We start from the raw sequence: 22,476 nt of genomic DNA, 5'->3' as shown, positions 1-22,476 counted from the left end.
AGAAGGGGACGACGGAGGACGAGATGGTGGGACAGTGTTCTCGGAGCTACCAGCATGAGTTTGACCAAACTGCGGGAGGCAGTGGAAGACAGGAGTGCCTGGCGTGCTCTGGTCCAGGGGGTCATGAAGAGTCGGATACAACTAAACGACTAAACAACAACAGGATGGTGCAGGTGAAACTTGGACTCCAAGGAGTGTCAGAGCCAGGGGAGGAGATCATCAAACACCGGGCATAAAAGCATAGAATTAAAGAATTGCAGAGTTGGAAGGTACCCACAAGAGTCCTGAAATATACTCGGAGTCCTGTAGTGATTTCATGCTCTTTATTGCAGCTTATAAAACAGTGATTTGTTTTGCCCCCCAAACCTCAGGTGGCCAAAGTCTTGGAGCCTCAGCGTCAGGATCTGTCCTTCCAGTGAGCACTCAGGGCTGATTTCCTTAAGAATGGACATGTTTGATCTTCTTGCAGTCCATGGGACTCTTAAGAGGCCATCACAGTGGGAAGGATCCTTGCAGATAAGCTCAACATGGAGATTGTCAGAAAATACCACCACCACCCCATTGGTAATTTTATGAACAATGCAGAGGCGAGCTCTCTCTGCTCCCTCCCTCCTCTCTCTCTGACGCATTTCAGTTTTATCAGCAATGATCGTATAATTAACTTCTGCCCGGTGTTTTCCGGAATCCTCCCTTGCCCGTTCTTCCTCCCCTAAGGCTATGCCAAAGCATCGGGATGGCCTAGATTGTCAGTGCAATTGGAGGAGATAATTGCGTATGGTTTCACTTAGATAAAGCCTAATTGTATCCATATGGCCCAATCAAGGTGAATGATGGAGCTGATTTCTTCGGGAGGATTTGCCCACAAGTTCTTGGCATGGGCTGCCGAAATCGCAAAGCCCTTGCATGCTTCAGTGGGCAGGTATTTTTCTTCCTTTCTGCATTTGCATGGTTTGGATCTGCTCTTGTATTTAACAGGGAGCTGTGCAAGGACTTGGGGAAGATAGGTTTGGAGAGCACTGAGGAAGTTCTGGATTGCCCCAGGTTGGCCTCACTGCCGGGTGTGATGGCCTGGGATTCCGAGTCTGAGAGTGAACCGGAGGAATCCCAGCTGGCACAGGAGTCCCCGCCTCCAGCGCCGGCTGAACTGGGGCAAGGCCTAGATGCTGAGGAGCCTGCACCTGTGCCAGATCCTCAGGGGCAGGCACCAGGTGAGACCATTCTGGCCCCAGAGGTGCTGGAGGACTCAGTGGCTACAGGTGAGCCTCCCCCGGGGCCCAGTAACCCTTCGGCCTCTCCTGAACTGCAGAGGCTTAGGGCAGAGAGGCGAAGGGAACTGGTTTCTCCCAGGAGGAGTGCTCGCCTTAAGGCCAGGAGAGGCAGGGCTCCTGGGGGCCGGGACCGCCCCCGGCCTTAGAAGAAGATAAAGGTCAGGCAGCCCGGTCCCAGGTTGCGGGAGCAACGTCGTTGTGGAGTACCTGCTTTTACCCAGACCTAGACCTGCACTCCCGGTGTGCCTGTTCCTCGCCCGGCTTCCTGCTCCTGACTCTCCGGTGTTCCTGTTCCTCGCCCGGCTGCCCGCTGCTGACCCACCAGTGTTCCTGTTCCCCACCTGGCTCCCTGCTTCTGCTCTACCAGTGTTCCTGTTCCCCCGCCCGGCTCCCTGTTTCGGACCTCGCGTCTCATCTAGTGATCGTCTACCCTGCTAGTGACTCTGGACTGAACCTCGGCTACGGTATTAGTACCTTTTCCCCCCCCGGGACCAGCACACCGGGTGAAGAACTGGAACTCCCAACTCAGTTGTGCCAAAGACTGTGCTGGTCCCGGGGGTAATCCAGGTCATGTCCTGAATCCAAGGGTTCTGCGAGGAGTCAGTCCAACAGGGCCAAGGCAGGACACGAGGCAGGAAACCAGGCAAGGTCAGGCACAGGATCACAGGCAGGTTCTGGCAAACAGCAACGTTGCTCCCGCAACCTGGGACAGGGTCCGACAGCCTTTTATCTTTGTCGGGGTAGCGGCCGGTCCTGATCCCCTGGTGACTCACCTCCCTATCTCACCCGTATCCCAAGCTGTGATCTAGCCTGACTCTGCGGTAGGCCTATGTTTACTTGAAGTCTTTCTAGGTAAAGGTAAAGGGACCCCTGACCATTAGGTCCAGTCGTGGCCGACTCTGGGGATGCGGCGCTCATCTCACTTTATCGGCCGAGGGAGCCGGCGTATAGCTTCCGGGTCATGTGCCCAGCAGGACTAAGCCGCTTCTGGCGAACCAGAGCAGCACCGTTTTACCTTCCCGCCGGAGAGGTACCTATTTATCTACTTGCACTTTGACGTGCTTTCGAACTGCTAGGTTGGCAGGAGCAGGGACTGAGCAACGGGAGCTCACCCCGTTGCGGGGATTCGAACCGCCAACCTTCTGATCAGCAAGTCCTAGGCTCTGTGGTTTAACCCACAGCGCCACCCACGTCCCTTTCTATTAGGTCTCTCTATTTTGAAGTAAATAAATAAAATCTTTTTTTTAAAAAAAATGGTCCTGCTCTTCCAAACTCGCACATTAAAATCAGGTCTTTGGTTTGGATTGTGCCATGAAAGAGTGAAAGGCTGAGCTTTAGAGGAAATTGTGAGTATGTAGAAGAAGCAAAATGCAACTGACTAAAACCACTTAGCAGCTGGCCTGAAAACAGTGGCACATCCAGAATAAATACACACAGAGACCCTGGCTACCCACGAGGGCTGCGCCATCCAAAACGGGCACAGCAATTAAACGTGCCTCTCAGAGTTAATTACTTTCTCCTCCTCTCCTAGGAGGCAGCTCCTCATTTTCAGAGACCTGCCCGCAGTGCCTGGCGAGGACAATTTGCAGCTAGCGAAATTACCACTTACTAACTGGAGACTACACCGGAACCAGCAATTTCCTGTCGGACATAAAGCAGATTAAGGCATAAAGCGGCGGCGAGTGAGCGAGGGCGGTGACGTTATTAGGGGTCTCAAAGTTGGGGGCAGATTTGTTGCGGAGATCGAAAGGAGGGCGGGGAGGGAAAGGCTGTGGGTCACCGCTAGGACACCCGCCTTCCATGCGTAAGAGTATAAGAACACACCATCCAATTTTTTCAGATAAAAAACAGGGGCACGTGTCTTCCGGGACATGCTCCTGGGTGAGTCACATGACCTGCGCCACACTCTTGGCCCCCCAAAAATGGCCACCAAGGTCTCACATGGGGGGGGGAAACGGGGTGCCCCATTTTTTCAGGGACACTTGGCAGGTATGTAAAAAGAGGCTTGCTGGACTGAGCTCTATCACTCGTCAAGTCCAGCATCCTGTTCTCACAGTCTTCAAATTTTTAGTTCAACTTTATGAGCTACTTCTGTTGAAATCTACGATTCAATACAATGAACAGCATCTTAAAACCTGACAGCATCTTAAAAAGCAGACAAACGTCCATATAGTAAAAGCTATGGTCTTCCCAGAAGTGATATATGGAAGTGAGAGCTGGACCATAAAGAAGGCTGATCGCCAAAGAATTGATGCTTTTGAATTCTGGTGCTGGAGGAGACTCTTGAGAGTCCCATGGACTGCGAGAAGATCAAACCTCTCCATTCTGAAGGAAATCTGCCCTGAGTGCTCACTGGAAGGACAGATCCTGAAGCTGAGGCTCCAATACTTTGGCCACCTCATGAGAAGAGAAGACTCCCTGGAAAAGACCCTGATGTTGGGAAAGATGGAGGGCACAAGAAGAAGGGGACGACGGAGGACGAGATGGTTGGACAGTGTTCTCGAAGCTACCAGCATGAGTTTGACCAAACTGCGGGAGGCAGTGGAAGACAGAAGTGCCTGGCGTGCTCTGGTCCATGGGGTCACGACGAGTCGGACACGACAAAACAACTAAACAACAACAATTATTTTTTCAAACGTACAGCCGGTTACGTCTTGTGTGTTTCTTGTTGTTTTGCACATGTTAATACCATGGCTGAGTTTTCCAAAATGGAAGGAATCAGAAGCCCCAGTAAAGGAAGAATGGATACAAAAGCTTATGGAATATGCAGAAACGGCGAAACCTACCGGAAGAATAAGAAATCAAGATAACAAACTTTTTATAAAAGAATGGAAATGGCTTTTTGAATTTTAAAGATAAATTGCAAACAGATAATAACATTGGCAGGATTATTAAGACCTGCAGTCTTACAGGAGTATAGATTCAAAGTAGATGAATAAATGAGCAAATTAAGTTAATTTGGATATGCAGAAGATATTAACTATAAATGCAAGGGACCACAGAAAGAGGGGGAAGGAAGTCAAGTTTTGAAATGTTAAAATGATTGTAAAATCAGTGAAATGTACAAACCTGAAAAGCATAAATAGCATATATATAAAAGGAAGTGTAGCCTTTTTAGCCTCGGGTGAGAAGAGCTTTGCGCCCGGGAGAGGGAAAATGAGAGTCAACAGACACTCAAGGAATAGCTTCAAAGCTTTATTTCTACCAATCCAGGCTGGTAGAAGGAGCAAGTGTGATAGATTCACAAAACAAGCACGAGTTCACAGCCATTTGCACAGAGCATATTCAGTCCCCCCCCCCCTTTCTCCTCCTCCTCAAGAATCATAGAATCATAGAATCATAGAGTTGGAAGAGACCACAAGGGCCATCGAGTCCAACCCCCTGCCAAGCAGGAAACACCACCAGAGCACTCCTGACATATGGTTGTCAAGCCTCTGCTTAAAGACCTCCAAAGGAGGAGACTCCACCACACTCCTTGGCAGCAAATTCCACTGTCAAACAGCTCTTACTGTCAGGAAGGTCTTCCTAATGTTTTGGTGGAATCTTCTTTCTTGTAGTTTGGATCCATTGCTCCGTGTCCGCTTCTCTGGAGCAGCAGAAAACAACCTTTCTCCCTCCTCTATGTGACATCCTTTTATATATTTGAACATGGCAATCATATCACCCCTTAACCTCCTCTTCTCCAGGCTAAACATGCCCAGCTCCCTTAGCCGTTCCTCATAAGACATCGTTTCCAGGCCTTTGACCATTTTGGTTGCCCTCCTCTGGACACGTTCCAGTTTGTCAGTGTCCTTCTTGAACTGTGGTGCCCAGAACTGGACACAGTACTCCAGGTGAGGTCTGACCAGAGCAGAATACAGTGGCACTATTACTTCCCTTGATCTAGATGCTATACTCCTATTGAGGATGCTATACTCCTGCCCCATGAGTTCCCCTGAGCATGAACAGAAAGCTCGTGTCTTGGGACTCTTTTGGACTCTTGGCGCCCTTCCCAGGAAAAGGGTGTGAGAAGCCTTGCGGTTCAGCGTGTCCAAGATGTGTTACAACCAGTGTGAGATAAGAGTCAGTTCTCAGGCTTGCTCTGACAGAGTCTATTCATTAGCTTTTTGAAGCCTTCTCGTACTGATAAAAGCAACATTTTGCCTATGCATCTTGTGAGAAAACAGAGGGAAACTTTAGCTGTGGATTTTTAGAAGAGAGAAAAGGAATTTTGGACAGTTTTGAGGCCTGGTGGGGGGGTGACTTCGGGGCTAGGTGGGGTCACCTGTCCTCACCTCCGTCAGAAGAACTTTCTAAGAGCAAGAGCTGTTTGATAGTGGAACAGAAACAACCTCAGAGGGTGGTGGACTCTCCTTCTGTGGTGGTTTTTAAGCTGAGGTAGGATAATCACCTGCCCTGTATACTTTAGTTGAGATTTCTGCATTGCAGGCGGTTAGATATTGGGGTCCCTTCCAACTTCTTATGGGGGGGAAAAGGGGTGTGGCAAATTTGGACAGACACACACACTGCTTAGCTGGGAGGAGCAAAATTGCAATTATTATTATTATTATTATTATTATTACATTTATTAAATTTGTATACCACACTATACCCACAGGTCTCAGGGCAGTTACAACATAAAACCACAGCATAAAACACATAATAAAAACAAAAACAATGACACAGAAATGGAAGCAAGAAGAATTACCAACGAAAGAGGAATGGCGGATGAAATTAATAGACTACGCAGAATTGGATAAGATGACAGGGAGAATTCAAAACCGGCGGGACCAGAAATTCTTGCAAGATTGGTGTAAATATGAGAGTTATTTGAAAGACAATTGTAATCAACTGACTACGCTTGTCAGACGTTTTGTAAGGAGAACTATATGAAATATTACAGAAAGGATTTATGAGAATGGATTCTAAGTCATTGACTATTAAAAGACTGGTGACTGGGAGTGGCCACCGGGACCATGGAACACCGGTCTTGAAAGACCTACATTGGCTCCCGGTACGTTTCCGAGCACAATTCAAAGTCTTTTTTTTTTATAAAATTTTTTTATTAGTTTTCCAGATTTTATAAAAACATAACACACACACACACAAATAGACAAAGACAAAAACATGCATAATTTCAAAAATCTTACTTTCATAAACTTGTTCCTTGACTTCCCCCCACCCCCCCTCAAGCATCCCAATTTCCATAATTATGTCAGCAAGTTATTGTTTCTCCTCTTCACCATCTTAATATAATATTCTTATAGAAAATTTAGATTCTTTCCTAAGTTGGATTCAGGTTCCCTTCCATCGATTTCCCAGTTTAAATTAGATAAAATACATATTAATTAAACCGAAAAGTCATGAGTGTTATTGAAATTCTGTTTTCCCCCCCCCTCCCATCCCCGGTTTGCGTCCCTTCCCAAATACATGTCCACAATAACAGTTCTTAGCCTGGGTTCCTCACGTCCGAGGCCTTCAAATCTCTTTCAGTCCCTCTCCGCCGGTCTTGTTGGTAGTTACCAACACAATTCAAAGTCTTGGTGCTGACCTTGAAATCCCTAAACGGCCTCGGTCCTGAAGGAGTGTCTCCACCCCCATCATTCTGCCCGGACACTGAGGTCCAGCGCCAAGGGCCTTCTGGCGGTTCCCTCCCTGCGAGAAGTGAGGTTGCAAGGAACCAGACAGAGGGCCTTCTTGGTAGTGGCACCCACCCTGTGAAACGCCCTCCCACCAGAAGTCAAAGAGAAAAATAACTACCAAACTTTTAGAAGACATCTGAAGGCAGCCCTGTTTAGGGAAGCTTTTAATGTTTAATATGTTATTGTATTTTAGTGTTTTGTTGGAAGCCGCAGGGAGTGGCTGGGGAAACCCAGGCAGATGGGTTGTTATTATTATTATTATTATTATTATTATTATTATTAATAATAATAATTAGGATAATAAATGTGAGATTAAAAGAGGAGATTTGAAAATCATTAGACGTGGTTGATGGAAGTCTTATGCTAAAATAGCCAAAATGATGTATAAGATGAGATGAGATATGTTTTGTTTGGAAAATATATGCAAAAACCAATAAGTGTGTGTGTGTGTGTGTGTGTGTGTGTGTGTATGTGTGTAAAGAAAGATAACCCACCAACACATTTTAAAATCTACAACACATTTTAAAAGGACATTGGATGCTAGTCAGCAGAAGGCCTGGTTGAAGAGGAACATTTTTGCCTGGCGCCTAAAGGTGTATAATGAAGGTGCATGGCAAACCTCCCTGGGGAGATCATTCTGCAAACGGGGAGCCACCGCAGAAAAGGCCCTGTTCTCTTGCAGAGAAACGGGCCTGTTGGGTGGACTCCAATGCAAAGCTACGTATATGAGAAGAAAGTTGCACTAAGATGCGGCTGAATTTTCACGAGGACATGGTTTGTTATTCCTAGCACTGAGGCTGATGGGAGTTTGGGTCCAAGCGCTGGCAGGGACTGAGGGGACCCGTGCTCCAAAATGGCCGCACTTGGCCAGAGCTGGTTTTGTCTGGAAGCTGACAACCCATGGAGGGCGCCAGCTTGGCAGAGGCTGTTGCGGCTCATCAACTGCCGAAAAACAAAAGCCCGGCGAAGCTCTTTGGTCCTCTCTCCTTGTCAAGTCGCCTGAGTGACAGCTGCGGGAGAAGGGGAGTCGTGGATGGCAGGCCATCCTTTTGCATCTTCACGGCCGTGCTTATATAATTATGAGATTGTCTTCAAATGCACGCTAGATTGGAGCTGACAGCTTAAGTGGCTTTTTAGCTCCTCGGGGACCCAGTTCGCTGTGAATAAAGCCGAGGGAAAGAGCACGATTCCGGAGGCCTTTTGGAATTTAACTTAACCCCAAGAGCAGGCTGTTTTCCTCCCCCAAAAAAGGAAAGGCAGCTTTTGTAAAAGAGTAGGGGGGGGGGTCCTGAAAGCCGCCTAGTCCAGCCCCGTCCAGTGAAGAATGCTATGACAGCAGGGGTGGGGAGCTTTACCCCCTGCGTCTGAATGAGGCCCTCCAAAACTATGTGACCTGTCACGTGCGGGTGCGGTTGCTCGAGAGTAAACAGGCAAGACTCCGACCTGTCTTTTCCAGGCTTTAAAAAAAAAGCCAATGCAATTCTGGGCCTCATCAATAGGAGTATAGCATCTAGATCAAGGGAAGTAATAGTGCCACTGTATTCTGCTCTGGTCAGACCTCACCTGGAGTACTGTGTCCAGTTCTGGGCACCACAATTCAAGAAGGATACTGACAAACTGGAACGTGTCCAGAGAAGGGCAACCAAAATGGTCAAAGGCCTGGAAACGATGCCTTATGAGGAACGGCTAAGGGAGCTGGGCATGTTTAGCCTGGAGAAGAGGAGGTTAAGGGGTGATATGATAGCCATGTTCAAATATATAAAAGGATGTCACATAAAGGAGGGAGAAAGGTGGTTTTCTGCTGCTCCAGAGAAGCGGACATGGAGCAATGGATCCAAACTACAAGAAAGAAGATCCACCTAAACATTAGGAAGAACTTCCTGACAGTAAGAGCTGTTTGACAGTGGAATTTGCTGCCAAGGAGTGTGGTGGAGTCTCCTCCTTTGAAGGTCTTTAAGCAGAGGCTTGACAACCATATGTCAGGAGTGCTCTGATGGTGTTTCCTGCTTGGCAGGGGGTTGGACTCGATGGCCCTTGTGGTCTCTTCCAACTCTAGGATTCTATGATTCTATGATTCTATGATTCTATGATTCTATGATTCTATGATTCTATGATTCTATGATTCTATGATTCTATTCTAGGTGCAAACTATTTACAGTGAAGAGCGTCGTAAGTGTGATGGCCTGGGATTCAGACTCGGAGGCTGAACCTGAGGAATACCAGCCTGCACCAGCCAATTTCGGGCAGATTTCTCCAACTAAATGCATTCCTCTGGGCAGTTTTGACTAATACGCACTCCCCCACCTTCTCTTTTGCAAGTGATTTGTCATTATATCATGCAATTTGTACGTCATTTTCACTGTTATCTTCATTTTTGTGAACACTTAATCCTGAATAGCTCGGTTGGTTAGAGCATGGTGCTGATAACGCCAAAGTTGCAGGTTCGATCCCCGCATGGGGCAGCTGCATATTCCTGCATTGCAAGGGGGATGGACTAGACATTCCTTAAGGTCCCTTCCAACTTTACAATTCTATGATTATATGGCTGCATTATTATTATTATTATTATTATTATTATTATTATTATTATTATTATTATGCAGATCTTGTAACAGTACAAGACAGAAGTACTGTTTTGGGGGACAGAAGGCGGGCAGGTGTGGGGGACTCCCTGGTCCTGAATGGGGCAACTGTGCCCCTGAAGGACCAGGTGCGCAGCCTGGGAGTCATTTTGGACTCACAGCTGTCCATGGAGGCACAGGTAAGATCTGTGTCCAGGGCAGCTGTTTACCAGCTCCATCTGGTACGTAGGCTGAGACCCTCCCTGCCTGCGGACTGTCTCTCCAGAGTGGTGCATGCTCTGGTTATCTCCCGCTTGGACTACTGCAATGCGCTCTATGTGGGGCTACCTTTGAAGGTGACCCAGAAACTACAACTAATCTAGAATGCAGCAGCCAGACTGGTGACTAGGAGCAGCCACCAAGACCATATAACACCGGTCTTGAAAGACCTACATTGGCTCCCAGTACGTTTTCGAGCACAATTCAAAGTGTTGGTGCTGACCTTTAAAGCCCTAAACGGCCCCGGCCCAGTATACCTGAAGGAGCATCTCCACCCCCATCGTTTTACCCGGACACTGAGGTCCAGCTCCAAGGGCCTTCTGGCGGTTCCCTCACTGCGAGAGGCCAAGTTACTGGGAACCAGGCAGAGGGCCTTCTCGGTAGTGGCGCCTTCCCTGTGGAACACCCTCCCACCAGATGTCAAAGAGAACAACAACTACCAGACTTTTAGAAGACACCTGAAGGCAGTTCTGTTCAGGGAAGCTTTTAATGTTTGATGTATTACACTATTTTAATATTTTTTTGGAAGCCGCTCAGAGTGGCTGGGAAAGCCCAGCCAGATACGCGGGGTATAAATAATAAATTATTATTATTATCTTGTTTGGTTGAGGGACTGCGTCGCAAAATTCGGATAGGTGCAGATTTCGAAGGATGCCTGTGTTTCATTTCACATGCTGTTACAGAGAGGGTTAATTTGCTAGATTAACTGAAACTAATTTCTCCTCCATCCCTACCATCCCTACCAACTTTTATGGAAATACATTTTCCCTAATTGCCAGCACAAGCTCAGCGGCACAGATACGTTTCTGGCAGGCATCTGAAGGTTAAAGCAGCGGTTGCCGGCTGAATCTCTCTTCCTTCTGTAGGGCTGATGCCACTAGATCAGGGGTCAGCAAACTTTTCCAGCAGGAGGCCAGTCCACTGTCCCTCAGACCTTGTGGGGGGCGGACTATATTTTGAAAAAGAAAAAAAAAAAGAACGATTTCCGCCCACCCGCAACGAGGCCTGAAGGTGCTTCACTTTACCTGTCCCAGTTGTCGTCCTGGTAGCCAGTGTGGTGTAGTGGTTAAGAGCGGGAGTCTCGTAATCTGGTGAACCGGGTTCGCTTCCCCGCTCCTCCACCTGCAGCTGCTGGGTGACCTTGGGCCAGTCACACTTCTCTGAAGTCTCTCAGCCCCACTCACCTCACAGAGTGTTTGTGGTGGGGAAGGAAGGAAAAGGAGAATGTTAGCCGCTTTGAGACTCCTTCGGGTAGTGATAAAGCGGAATATCAAATCCAAACTCTTCTTCTTCATCTTCTGGTAACCGCAGTTGGGCTTCTCCAGCCAGCCAGGCGCCATGGCAGGGTAAGAGGCTGCGTTGACCGGCGAAGACAGAAGAAGCAGCCCTGGTGGAGGAGCCACGGACAAAGGTAGGGGAACCGGGGTGTCGCCAGAGCTTTTACACACCACCTGCTCTTGCTGCTTCCTGAGAGGCACCACGGAGAAGAAGACAGACCCGCCAGAACGCCATGGAAGGAATAATAATAATAATAATAATTTTATTATTTATACCCCGCCCTTCCCGGTTCAAAAACCAGGCTCAGGGCAGCTAACAACAAATTTAAAACCCTTGATTGTAAAAGCAGCATAAAATACAGTATAATAACATGAATAACAATAAAATTCAAAGTTCAGAAATTAATTTAGGGGAAATCCATTGAATAAGCATTAGATAATCCCCAGGGCTAGCTGGCTGAATTGGTTCTACTTGGGCCAGCGAGGAGACCAGGGGAGAATGAGCTGTGGGGTCTCAGAGCGGGTGATCTTCATAAAAGGGGAGAGAAGAGAAGGGAAATAAAAGATCAGGCTGAATTCAAATTAAAGGCCAGGCGGAATAGCTCTGTCTTACAGGCTCGGCGGAAGGAGGTTAAATCCTGAAGGGCCCTGGTCTCCTGGGACACAGCATTTCACCAGGTCGGAGCCATCACTGGATGAAGGAGGGAGGGAGGCAGGCAGCGACGAAGAAAGCGCGCGAGGAAGCGGCGCAGAAAAAGGGCGCGAAGAAAGGAAGGACAGACTGAGGGAGAGGGAGGAGTAGCAGGAAGAAAACACAGCAGCGGTTGGCAGCCGGCGTCACACGCCCCCTTCACAGCGCGGCGGGCAGGCGGGCAAGCCAACTCCCGCCATCGACGGCACCTGGCATGGGACAAGATTGCTCCATCTCTGAGGAGAAAAGTGCCACCGTGTGAGGGAGAGGGAAAGAATGTGCACACTGGCGATCCACGCACTGGCGATCCATGCGGCGATTCCCAGACCGTCCACGGGCTGGATCTAGAAGGCAATTGTGCCTGATCCGGCCCACGGACCTTAGTTTGCCGACCCATGCACTAAAAGCTCAGATTCTTGTTGCTGTCAGATAATCCCCATCACTGGTTTGTGTGAGAGGGGAGGGAGACCAGAGCTCAAATCTTGGCCATGAAAGTCACCGGCAGACCTTAGGGACAAATCACTGCCTTTTGGACTAACATCCCTCGCAAGGTGGTTGTGAGGATTCAATGAGATGGAGGGAGAACCTTGGGAGGAAATGTGGGATATAAACGCAATAAAAAGGTAAAGGGACCCCTGACCATTAAGCCCAGTCACGGACAACTCTGGGGTTGCGGCGCTCATTTCGCTTTATTGGCCAAGGGAGCCGGCATACAGCTTCCGGGTCATGTGGCCAGCAGGACTAAGCCGCTGTGAGTTAAACCACAGAGCCTAGGGCTTGCTGATCAGAAGGTTGGTGGTTTGAATCCTTGCAATGATGGGATGAGCTCCCGTTGCTCGGTCCCTGCTCCTGCCAACCTAGCAGTTCGAAAGCACATCAGAGTGCAAGTAGATAAATAGGTACCACTCCAGCGGGAAGGTAAACGGCGTTTCCGTGCACTGCTCTGGTTCGCCAGAAGCGGCTTAGTCATGCTGGCCACATGACCTGGAAGCTGTACGCCGGCTCCCTCGGCCAATAAAGTGAGATGAGCACCGCAACCCCAGAGTCGGTCACGACTGGACCTAATGGTCAGGGGTCCCTTTACCTTTTAACACCCAATAGATAATGAAATAAAATAGTACATGTGGAGAATCTCATTTGAGCTTCTGAGCCAGAACAGAACCTCTTAGGGAAAAGATGCTCACTTTGAAATTGCACCCAAGGAGCAGTGAGCCAGGGAAAAATGGGATCTGGGCCAGGCTATAGCAAACCCTGGCAATGTCAGGCAAAGGTATGTCTCTAGCTTGCAAAGCATTGACCATATTGGCACCTGTGTCCTGTTTCCTGCTTGGCAGGGGGTTGGACTCGATGGCCCTTGTGGTCTCTTCCAACTCTAGGATTCTATGATTCTATGATCTTCCTTGGCCTCTGCGGATATCCCTAGCCAGCAACCGTTCTGCCCAGTTCCTGATTTATTCTACATTAGCTTCACCTGGATATTATCACATCTCCATAAGTGCCATTGGCTGCTTTGTCAATTTCAATATTGTCACAGCCAAGGAAAGGACTTGCTAACGGGAAGACATTGCTTCACGCACACATTTGCTTTTGGCCACTGAGCAAAGGAACCCAAGACTACACCCCCCAAAAAAATTAATAAATGTAAATTTCCTCTTATGTTCTCATTGATGTACCATATTTTTCACTCTGTAAGACGCACCGGACCACAAGACGCACCTAGTTTTTGGAGGAGGAAAACAAGAAAAAAAATATTCCGAATCTCAGAAGCCAGAACAGCAAGAGGGATCGCTGTGCAGTGAAAGCAGCAATCCCTCTTGCTGTTCTGGCTTCTGGGATAGCTGCGCAGCCTGCATTCGCTCCATAAGACGCGCACACATTTCCCCTGACTTTTTAGGAGGGGAAAAGTGAGTCTTATAGAGCAAAAAATATGGTATTATCCCTAAGTCTGGCATGCACCCTGTTCCATTGATGACACCCAAGTAAAATTTTGGCCTACTCACTTTTTATTACTTGTGTCATTTATCATCCCCGTCGTAATTATTCAACACGACCACCAATTACCTGCCGTCCACCCCAAGGTCTCAGGGCAGGTGATAACAATCAAATCACAATATTAACTGTTAAAAGCAGCTCACGACCACAGGAAAGAAAGGTGGGTCCTAACTATTATATACCTCTCCTTATAACATCCCCAGAACAACCCTGCAAGGTATGTAATAATAATAATAATAATAATTTATTATTTATACCCCACTCATCTGGCTGGGTTTCCCCAACCACTCTGGGCGGCTTCCAACCGAATATTAAAAACAATACAGCATCAGACATTTAAAACTTCCCTAAACCGGGCTGCCTTCAGATGTCTTCTAAAAGTCTGGTAGTTGTTCTTCTCTTTGACATCTGGTGGGAGGGCGTTCCACAGGGCAGGTGCCACCACCGAGAAGGCCTTCTGCCTGGTTCCCTGTAACTTGGCTTCTCTCAATGAGGGAACCGCCAGAAGGCCCTCGGCGCTGGACCTCAGTGGTGGGGGGTGGCTGGATGGTGGGGGGTGGAGACGCTCCTTCAGGATAGGCTCAGCGAGGCAATGGCTGGCCTGAGGTGACCCAGTGAGCTTAGCGGCTGAGTGGGGATTCGAACTCTGGTCTGTGGGTTCCTAGACTGACACTCTGTGCTGGCACACTGGGAAGAGTACCATGGGTCAGACAGGGAGGCCTAGGGGGCTGGATCCGAGGTTGCCCACCCTTTACCCTCTCTGGCATGCAAGAAGAAGACTTTGCGCCCTTCCAGGGGAACTGAAGAGGGTTTTCACGCCTCTCCCTCCCTTTGGCAAAGCATCCCCTCTTGACACTTCTCCTTCCACCGCCCGCTTTTAATGTTTCGAAAGCTTTTCCAGATCAGGGACAGCGCGCAGCAGATCAGAGAGAAGGCCTTGCTTCCTTTAGCAAGCCGGGAGTATCTGAGTTGGGAAGTGTTGTGCAAGTGAGAGAGGAGAGAGGAGAGAGGGAGTCTTAGTAGATCTGGCAAAGAATGCTGCCTCCATCCTAATGAGTCTCTCTGGGTTTCCGACTCTGAAATTCTTGCAGCGCTAATGACGGAGTGAAGAGACCCCGGTCGCCGTGCTTATCTTAGCAGCGGGTGGATTGGCTCATTGATTTAATGCTCCTTTGCTTCATGGATTTCTTATTTGTTATCCTGCTTCAGGTCAATCGAGGAGGGGGGAGGCAGGAGGGGGCGACAAAGCTGTCCTGTTTGGTGAGATGAGTGAGTGGGGAACACAGGGAAAGGCTAAAGTGGAAGACTAAGCAGGCATTTCAGTGAGATCTGGGTTTTTTTCCCACCTCTTCCCCTGCTTCAAACAACCACGTCCTCCTTTGAGGCAGAGAATGGGGGGCGCTGGAGGCATATTTGATGCTGGGGATCATTAGGAAAGGAACTGAAAATAAGACGGCTGGTATCATGATGCCGTTAACGTAAGAAAACAAGAACTGGATCAGGCCAGTGGCCTAGCTCAGGGGTCTGCAAACTTTTTCAGCAGGGGGGCCGGTCCACTGTCCCTCAGGCCTTGTGGGGGGCCGGATTTGGGGGGGTGGAGAAAAAAATTCCTATGCCCCACAAATAACCCAGAGATGCGGAACGGCTAAGGGAGCTGGACATGTTTAGCCTGGAGAAGAGGAGGTTAAGGGGTGATATGATAGCCATGTTCAAATATATAAAAGGATGTCACATAGAGGAGAGAGAAAGGTTGTTTTCTGCTGCTCCAGAGAAGCAGACACGGAGCAATGGATCCAAACTACAAGAAAGAAGATTCCACCTAAACATTAGGAAGAACTTCCTGACAGTAAGAGCTGTTTGACAGTGGAATTTGCTGCCAAGGAGTGTGGTGGAGTCTCCTACTTTGGAGGTCTTTAAGCAGAGGCTTGACAACCATATGTCAGGAGTGCTCTGATGGTGTTTCCTGCTTGGCAGGGGGTTGGACTCGATGGCCCTTGTGGTCTCTTCCAACTCTATGATTCTATGCATTTAAAATAAAAGCACACATTTTGCTCATGCGAAAACACCAGGCAAGCCCCACAAATAACCCAGAGGTGCATTTCAGATAAAAGGACACATGTAAAAACATGCTGATTCCCAGACCGTCCGCCGGCCGCATTTAGAAGGCGATTGGGCCAGATCCGGTCCCTGGGCCTTAGGTTGCCGACCCATGGCCTAGCTAGTCCAACATCTTAATCCCGCACTGGTCCTTGAGATGTCCTAACAGGAAGTCCACAAGCAAAATAGCAACTCAGGGTTCGAGCAACTGGTATTCAGAAGCTGTCAGGGACTGGGCTGAGGAGGAATGGTGCAGACCATCTCCCCAGCCTGACCTTTCCAGGGAGTGGGGGGAGAGGAAGACAGTTTAGATTTACAACAGGGGTTTGCGGGAGGTCACAGCTCAGAGGCAGTTGAGGGCAAAAGTTGGGAAATAATGAAAGAGGAGGAAGCAGCAGAGGGGCGACAGCTGACAGGCACGGTGTCTTTAGAAAGCATTCCAGACCACCCCCCTCTCCAATGGTGGAGGAACCCTCTCCATCACCCGGGGCGCATAGCTGTCAAGCGTCCCTTATTTGGTGGGAAAGTCCCTTATCCCAGCGCCATTTCCCGCTGCTGTCCCTTCTTGATGATGTCCCTTAAATTTCCCGGGTTTCAAAGGAAGCAGCTCCTCTCCCTCCCTCCCTGCCGGCCAGGGAGGAGGGAGGCTCCAACTGTGTTGCTTGGCTGCGTTGCTCACCCAATAAGGAGTCTAAGAACGACTGGGGGGTGGAGCTTGCATGCCTTGTGCCAATCAAATCGGCCGCGTTGCCTGGGGACTCGCCTTTGCTCAGCGCTTCCCAGCGGAGAGGTGATGGTGGTTTTCCTTGCTGCATCCCCTTTGCTGGGTTGCTGTGCTGTGGGAACCACCGCTTGAGGCTTCGTTTGACTGCTGGTTGACTAAAATCCTTTATTTTGGCTGCTGGTCCCTTATTTTCAAATCTGTAAGTTGACAGCTATGCTGGGGCGGGACACTGAAGGGCGGGGCAAACTGCCCGGTGACGCATGTGCAACGTCCGTATGGACTGCACACGTGCAACGTCCATACGGACTGCAGCCCGTACAGACGCTGTGCTGACGTAGCACAAGTGGCGCCCACACTGACTGTGTGGGCGCCTTCCGCCACGCTACAGCTTGGGGGAGGCGGTGGGCCATCTTGTCACACACACCCAGGGCGGTGCCCGGGGCGGCCCCCCTCCGGCCCCCCCTTTCGTACACCCCTGCCCCTCTCCCAGAACCGGGCCAGCCTTGAAAGTAGGAGAGCAAAGAGATCAAAGACAGAGGGCACGTACCAGAACCCGCAGAAGCGGCAAATGAGGAAGTGGGAGAGACGGGGCGTGGAGATTCACTCAGGACAACGCCATTTTCCAAGAGGCTGGGTTCAATTATTATTATTATTATTATTATTATTATTATTATTATTATTATTATTATTATTATTTTATTTATACCCTGCCCTTCCCGGTTCAAAAACCGGGCTCAGGGCGGCTAACAACAAATTTAAAACACTTAATTATAAAAGCAGCATAAAGTACAGTATAAAACCCAACAATAAAATTCAAAAATCAATTAGTTAATCCCCAGGGCTAGCTGGCTGAATTGGTCCTACTTGGGCCAGCGAGGAGGCCAGGGGAGAATTAGTTGTGGGGTCTCAGAGCGGGTGATCTTCATAAAAGGGGAGGGGGAAGGAAGAGTAGGGAAATAAAATATCAGGCGGGATTCAAATTAAAGGCCAGGCGGAATAGCTCTGTCTTACAGGCCTGACGGAAGGAGGTTAAATCCTGAAGGGCCCTGGTCTCCTGGGACAGAGCATTCCACCAGTTCGGAGCCATCACTGAAAAGGCCCTGGCCCTGGTGGAGGATAGCCTCTCTCTGTAAAGATTAAAAGCCATCCAGGAGCAATTGACAGCATCTTGACACTGCCTGGCCACTGTGTGAATAGGATACTGGACTAGAGGGTGCATCTGAATCTACCTAACCCTAACTGGGCTGCCCAAATGACAAGACCCCCTTCTCTGCCTTGCTGAGGTGGTCCAGAGGGAAGCAAGATGTTTGCCACCAGCTTGGTCACAGGAGATGTCAGAAGGAGGCAGACAAGGCGCCATCCAACCACCTTAGGGACTCCGTGCCGGATCTTTGTAGAGTTTGCAGCTGATCCTGAGGTTTGGGGTCAGAGTTTCCTTCTTCTAGATGGGCTCCCTTCCCAGGTGGACGACCCCCACCTCCCCTCACTTCCCTCTACAACACGGGCAGAAACCGCCTTCTTTTCTTTCTTTCTCCCCAAATTTTTTTTTTCATTTTATAACACAACGAAACAACACAAACAGAAAAAACAAACAATACAAACAAATTCTTGTCTTATCCTTATTTTTTCTAAACATTGTTAGGTGGGCTTCCCCAAGTCCCCCCCCCTATCTGATTTTCATTTTACCTCATCTTTAGCAGTTTACATATATCATAATTTTTAACCATTTTTTTTAAATCATGCTTACTTTTACCATAAAAATCTTCACATTTTATCACTTACAAATAATACTGTTTTAAAATACACTGTCTTCTACTTCTAACCCTACAGCCTATATCCACTTCCAAAGCTATTCTGAGATTTAAATATTACAGAAACCGCTTTCTTGACCGTTGGGCCTACTGTTAAGTTGTGGGCGAACATATCAAACGACACAACGATTCTTAAAAAGCAGCTCTTTATTTGTAAGCTGGAACAGAACTGAACTGAGGAGCTCAGACAGCCTGCTTATATAGAACTCCAGAACAACGTAACTGTTGCAACTTTCTAAAACTATCCAATCACTGAACGTCACTTTCGATCCTTCATTTGCATAACTATCTACAGTATCCCCCTGCTGGCCCAGGGTGAGAACTTCAGTACATAACACCCACGTCTGGTCCCATCTGCGGAGTCCACCAGAGCCTTCCTTTTGTCTAATTTTTATTTTAAGAAAATGAGTTGGAGGAGCGTTTTCTTGCCTTCCTCCCCAGCTCCTTTCTAATGCCCCATCCAACATGGCCTCTCTATCAAGTTCCCTCTGCCTTTGAAAATCCCGCCCTTCCTATTATTTTTCATCTCGGGAGTTTTAAAAGGCTTGAAATAACAAACACCACCCTGGTGCCTAATTGTCTTTATGAGCTGGCTCCCTAATTCTCAAATAAATTGCGCTTCCATTATGCCTTTCATCTAAGGATCTCAAAGTACTTCACAAGCATTAATTAATTTCACTTTTTCAAGGCAGAGCCTCCCCTCCCCACCCTAGCGATATGTAAGGGGGTGGGGGAGAGAGCCGGAGATACAATCTGTATTTTTTCTTTCAATTTTATTTTTTTAAATAAAAAAAAATGTTTAGACTTTATAATTTCCCAGGCAGCAAAGATGGAAGAGCCCAAGCGGCGAATTAGTGTGCCTATTTTTGGATTTCAGAGAAAAGGCTCGACTCCTGCAGTATGCGGTGAGAGGTATACAAAGAAGTTGACTGACTGGCCAAATGTCTGATGCTGGAGGTGTAGTTACATGCTGTAGAACTCGTTGTTGTTGTTTAGTCGTTTAGTCGTGTCCGACTCTTCGTGACCCCCTGGACCAGAGCACGCCAGGCACTCCTGTCTTCCACTGCCTCCCGCAGTTTGGTCAAACTCATGCTGGTAGCTTCGAGAACACTGTCCCACCATCTCGTCCTCTGACGTCTCCTTCTCCTTGTGTCCCCCATCTTTCCCAACATCAGGGTCTTTTCCAGGGAGTCTTCTCTTCTCATGAGGTGGCCAAAGTCTTGGAGCCTCAGCTTCATGATCTGTCCTTCCAGTGAGCACTCAGGGCTGATTTCCTTCAGAATGGAGAGGTTTGATCTTCTTGCAGTCCATGGGACTCTCAAGAGTCTCCTCCAGCACCAGAATTCAAAAGCATCCATTCTTTGGCAATCAGCCTTCTTGATGGTCCAGCTCTCACTTCCATACATCACTACTGGGAAAACCAGAGCTTTTACTATATGGACCTTTGTTGGCAAGGTGATGTCTCTGCTTTTTAAGATGCTGTCCAGGTTTGTCATTGCTTTTCTCCCAAGAAGCAGGCGTCATTTAATTTCGTGGCTGCTGTCACCATCTGCAGTGATCAGGGAGCCCAAGAAAGTAAAATCTCTCACTGCCTCCATTTCTTCCCCTTCTATTGGCCAGGAGGTGATGGGACCAGTGGCCATGATCTTCGTTTTTTTGATGTTGAGCTTCAAACCATATTTTGCGCTCTCCTCTTTCACCCTCATTAAAAGGTTCTTTAATTCCTCCTCACTTTCTGCCATCAAGGTTGTGTCATCTGCATAGCTGAGGTTGTTGATATTTCTTCCGGCAATCTTAATTCCGGCTAGAACTCGTAAGAGCCCCCAAAGAGCCGGCTGGATCAGGCCAATGGCCCATCTAATCCAGTATCCTGTTCCCACAGTGGCCAAATACCCCTAAGAACCTAGGAATAACAACAAATTTGTGGCTAACAACAAATTTAAATAAAAAAAATTCTTCCAGTAGCACCTTAAAGACCAACTAAGTTAGTTCTTGGTATGAGCTTTCGTGTGCATGCACACTTCTTCAGATACACTGAAACAGAAGTTGCCAGATCCTTCTATATAGTGAGAAGGTGGGGAGGCGTATTACTCAGAAGGTCTGACTATGGCAGACCAACATGGCTACCTATCTGTAACTGGAACCATGGAAAACAAATTTAAAGCAATTGATGCTACAAAAAACAGCATAAAAACAGCATAAAATACAGTATAAACCGTGAATAACAATAAATTCAGACTTCAAAAATCAATTTAGGGGGGAAATCCATCCAGTAAACATTAGATGATCCCCAGGGCTAGCTGGCTAAATTAGTCCTATTTGGGCCAGTGAGGAGACTAGGGGAGAATTAGCTGTGGGTTCTCAGAGCGGGTGATCTTCATAAAAAGGGGAGGAGGAGGGAAGGACGGAAGGGGAATAAAAGATCAGGCTAAGTTCAAATTGAAAGCCATGCGGAATAGCTCTGTCTTACGGGCCCTGAGGAAGGAAGTTAAATCCTGCAGGGCCCTGGTCTCATGGGACAGAGCATTGCACCAGGTCGGAGCCATCACTGAGAAGGCCCTGGCCCTGGGGGAGGATAATATGACTTCCTTAGGGCCCTGGACCTCTAAACTATGATTATTCATGGACCTTAAGGTCCTATGTGGGGCACACCAGGAGAGGCGGTCCCATAAATACGAGGGCCCTAAGCATTAGCGTTGACTCGTGATACAGATGGGTCAGAACACCAGTCCTGTGCCTTTGCTGCCGTCACTGAAATCAGCACAAATCTCTGAGTCATCCCTGGGTATCTGAAGGATGGCAGGTCGGTCTGTGCTTTAGGCGCGTTTTGCAGAAGATCATCATCTTGGAGCTTTTGCAAAGGGGAGCCAAAGGGGTTCTGGGTTGGGGGAGTAAGCAAGCCGGTGTGAAATGGAGCTGACATATTGGGGAGGGTGGGAACCGGCCTTCACTCGGGGTGGGGTGGGGGGGTGTTCCTACCAACCTCCCCTCACGTTTTAGAAGAATTAAGAAGAAGCATATCAAGCTGTGGTAATGTATTCAGGCAGCACAATTGACTCGCTGTTAATTGAATTTAAAAGCAGGTATTACATTTATGCCAGTGGAGCAAACATATTCCAGGAAGGGGGTGGGGGAGAGGTATAAAGCCAGTTTGGTCATGGAGTGTTTTATGAACCTATTTAATCTCTTCTCTAGAGAAAGCAGACTTCCTCCTGCCGTGAAGGCTTCATTAGGAGGGCACCTGGAGAGGGGCAAATTTGCTAGAAGCGTCCAAGTGGCAAACTTTATTATTATTCTTATTACTTGAATGTGAAGTTTGGGGGGACCTGGATAGGAAATGGGCAAGTTACCTGTTTTGTATGGGGATACACCCACCCTTGACAACAGAGACATCACCTTGCCAACAAAGGTCCGTATAGTTAAAGCCATGGTTTTCCCAGTAGTGATGGATGGAAGTGAGAGCTGGACCATAAAGAAGGCTGATCGCCGGAGAATGGATGCTTTTGAATTCTGGTGCTGGAGGAGACTCTTGAGAGTCCCATGGACTGCAAGAAGATCAAACGCATCGATTCTGAAGGAAGTCAGCCCTGAGTGCTCACTGGAAGGACAGATCCTGAAGCTTGAGGCTCCAAGACTTTGGCCACCTCATGAGAAGAGAAGACTCCCTGGAAAAGACCCTGATGCTGGGAAAGATGGAGAGCACAAGGAGAAGGGGATGGCAGAGGACGAGATGGTTGGACAGTGTTCTCAAAGCTACTAGCATGAGTTTGACCAAACTGTGGGAGGCAGTGGAAGACAGGAGTGCCTGGCGTGCTCTGGTCCAGGGGGTCACGAAGAGTCGGACACGACTAAACGACTAAACAACAACAACACCCACCCACCCCGGAAGGAGCAAGTGCATAGCTTGGGGGTCACTAGAGACCCAAGTGTGATCTCCGTCTAGTTTACCAGCTGCAGCCTTTGCTGGACAGGGATAGCCTGACCACTTGAGTCCATGGTTTTGGTAACCCCAAGGCTGGATTGCTGTGGTGCACACTTTGTGGGCCTGCCCTTTGAGACTGGTTCTGGGAGCTCCAGCTGGTGCAGAAGGCAGTGGCCAGACTACTGCTGGGGAGACATCTGGCTGAGAACATGTGGCACCATCTCCACTGGCCG

Source organism: Podarcis vaucheri, assembly GCF_965113315.1.
Source record: "Podarcis vaucheri genome assembly, chromosome: 18".
NCBI lineage: Eukaryota > Metazoa > Chordata > Lepidosauria > Squamata > Lacertidae > Podarcis > Podarcis vaucheri.
The sequence above is the reverse complement of the archived record's forward strand: the minus strand, read 5'-3'. Positions refer to the sequence as shown.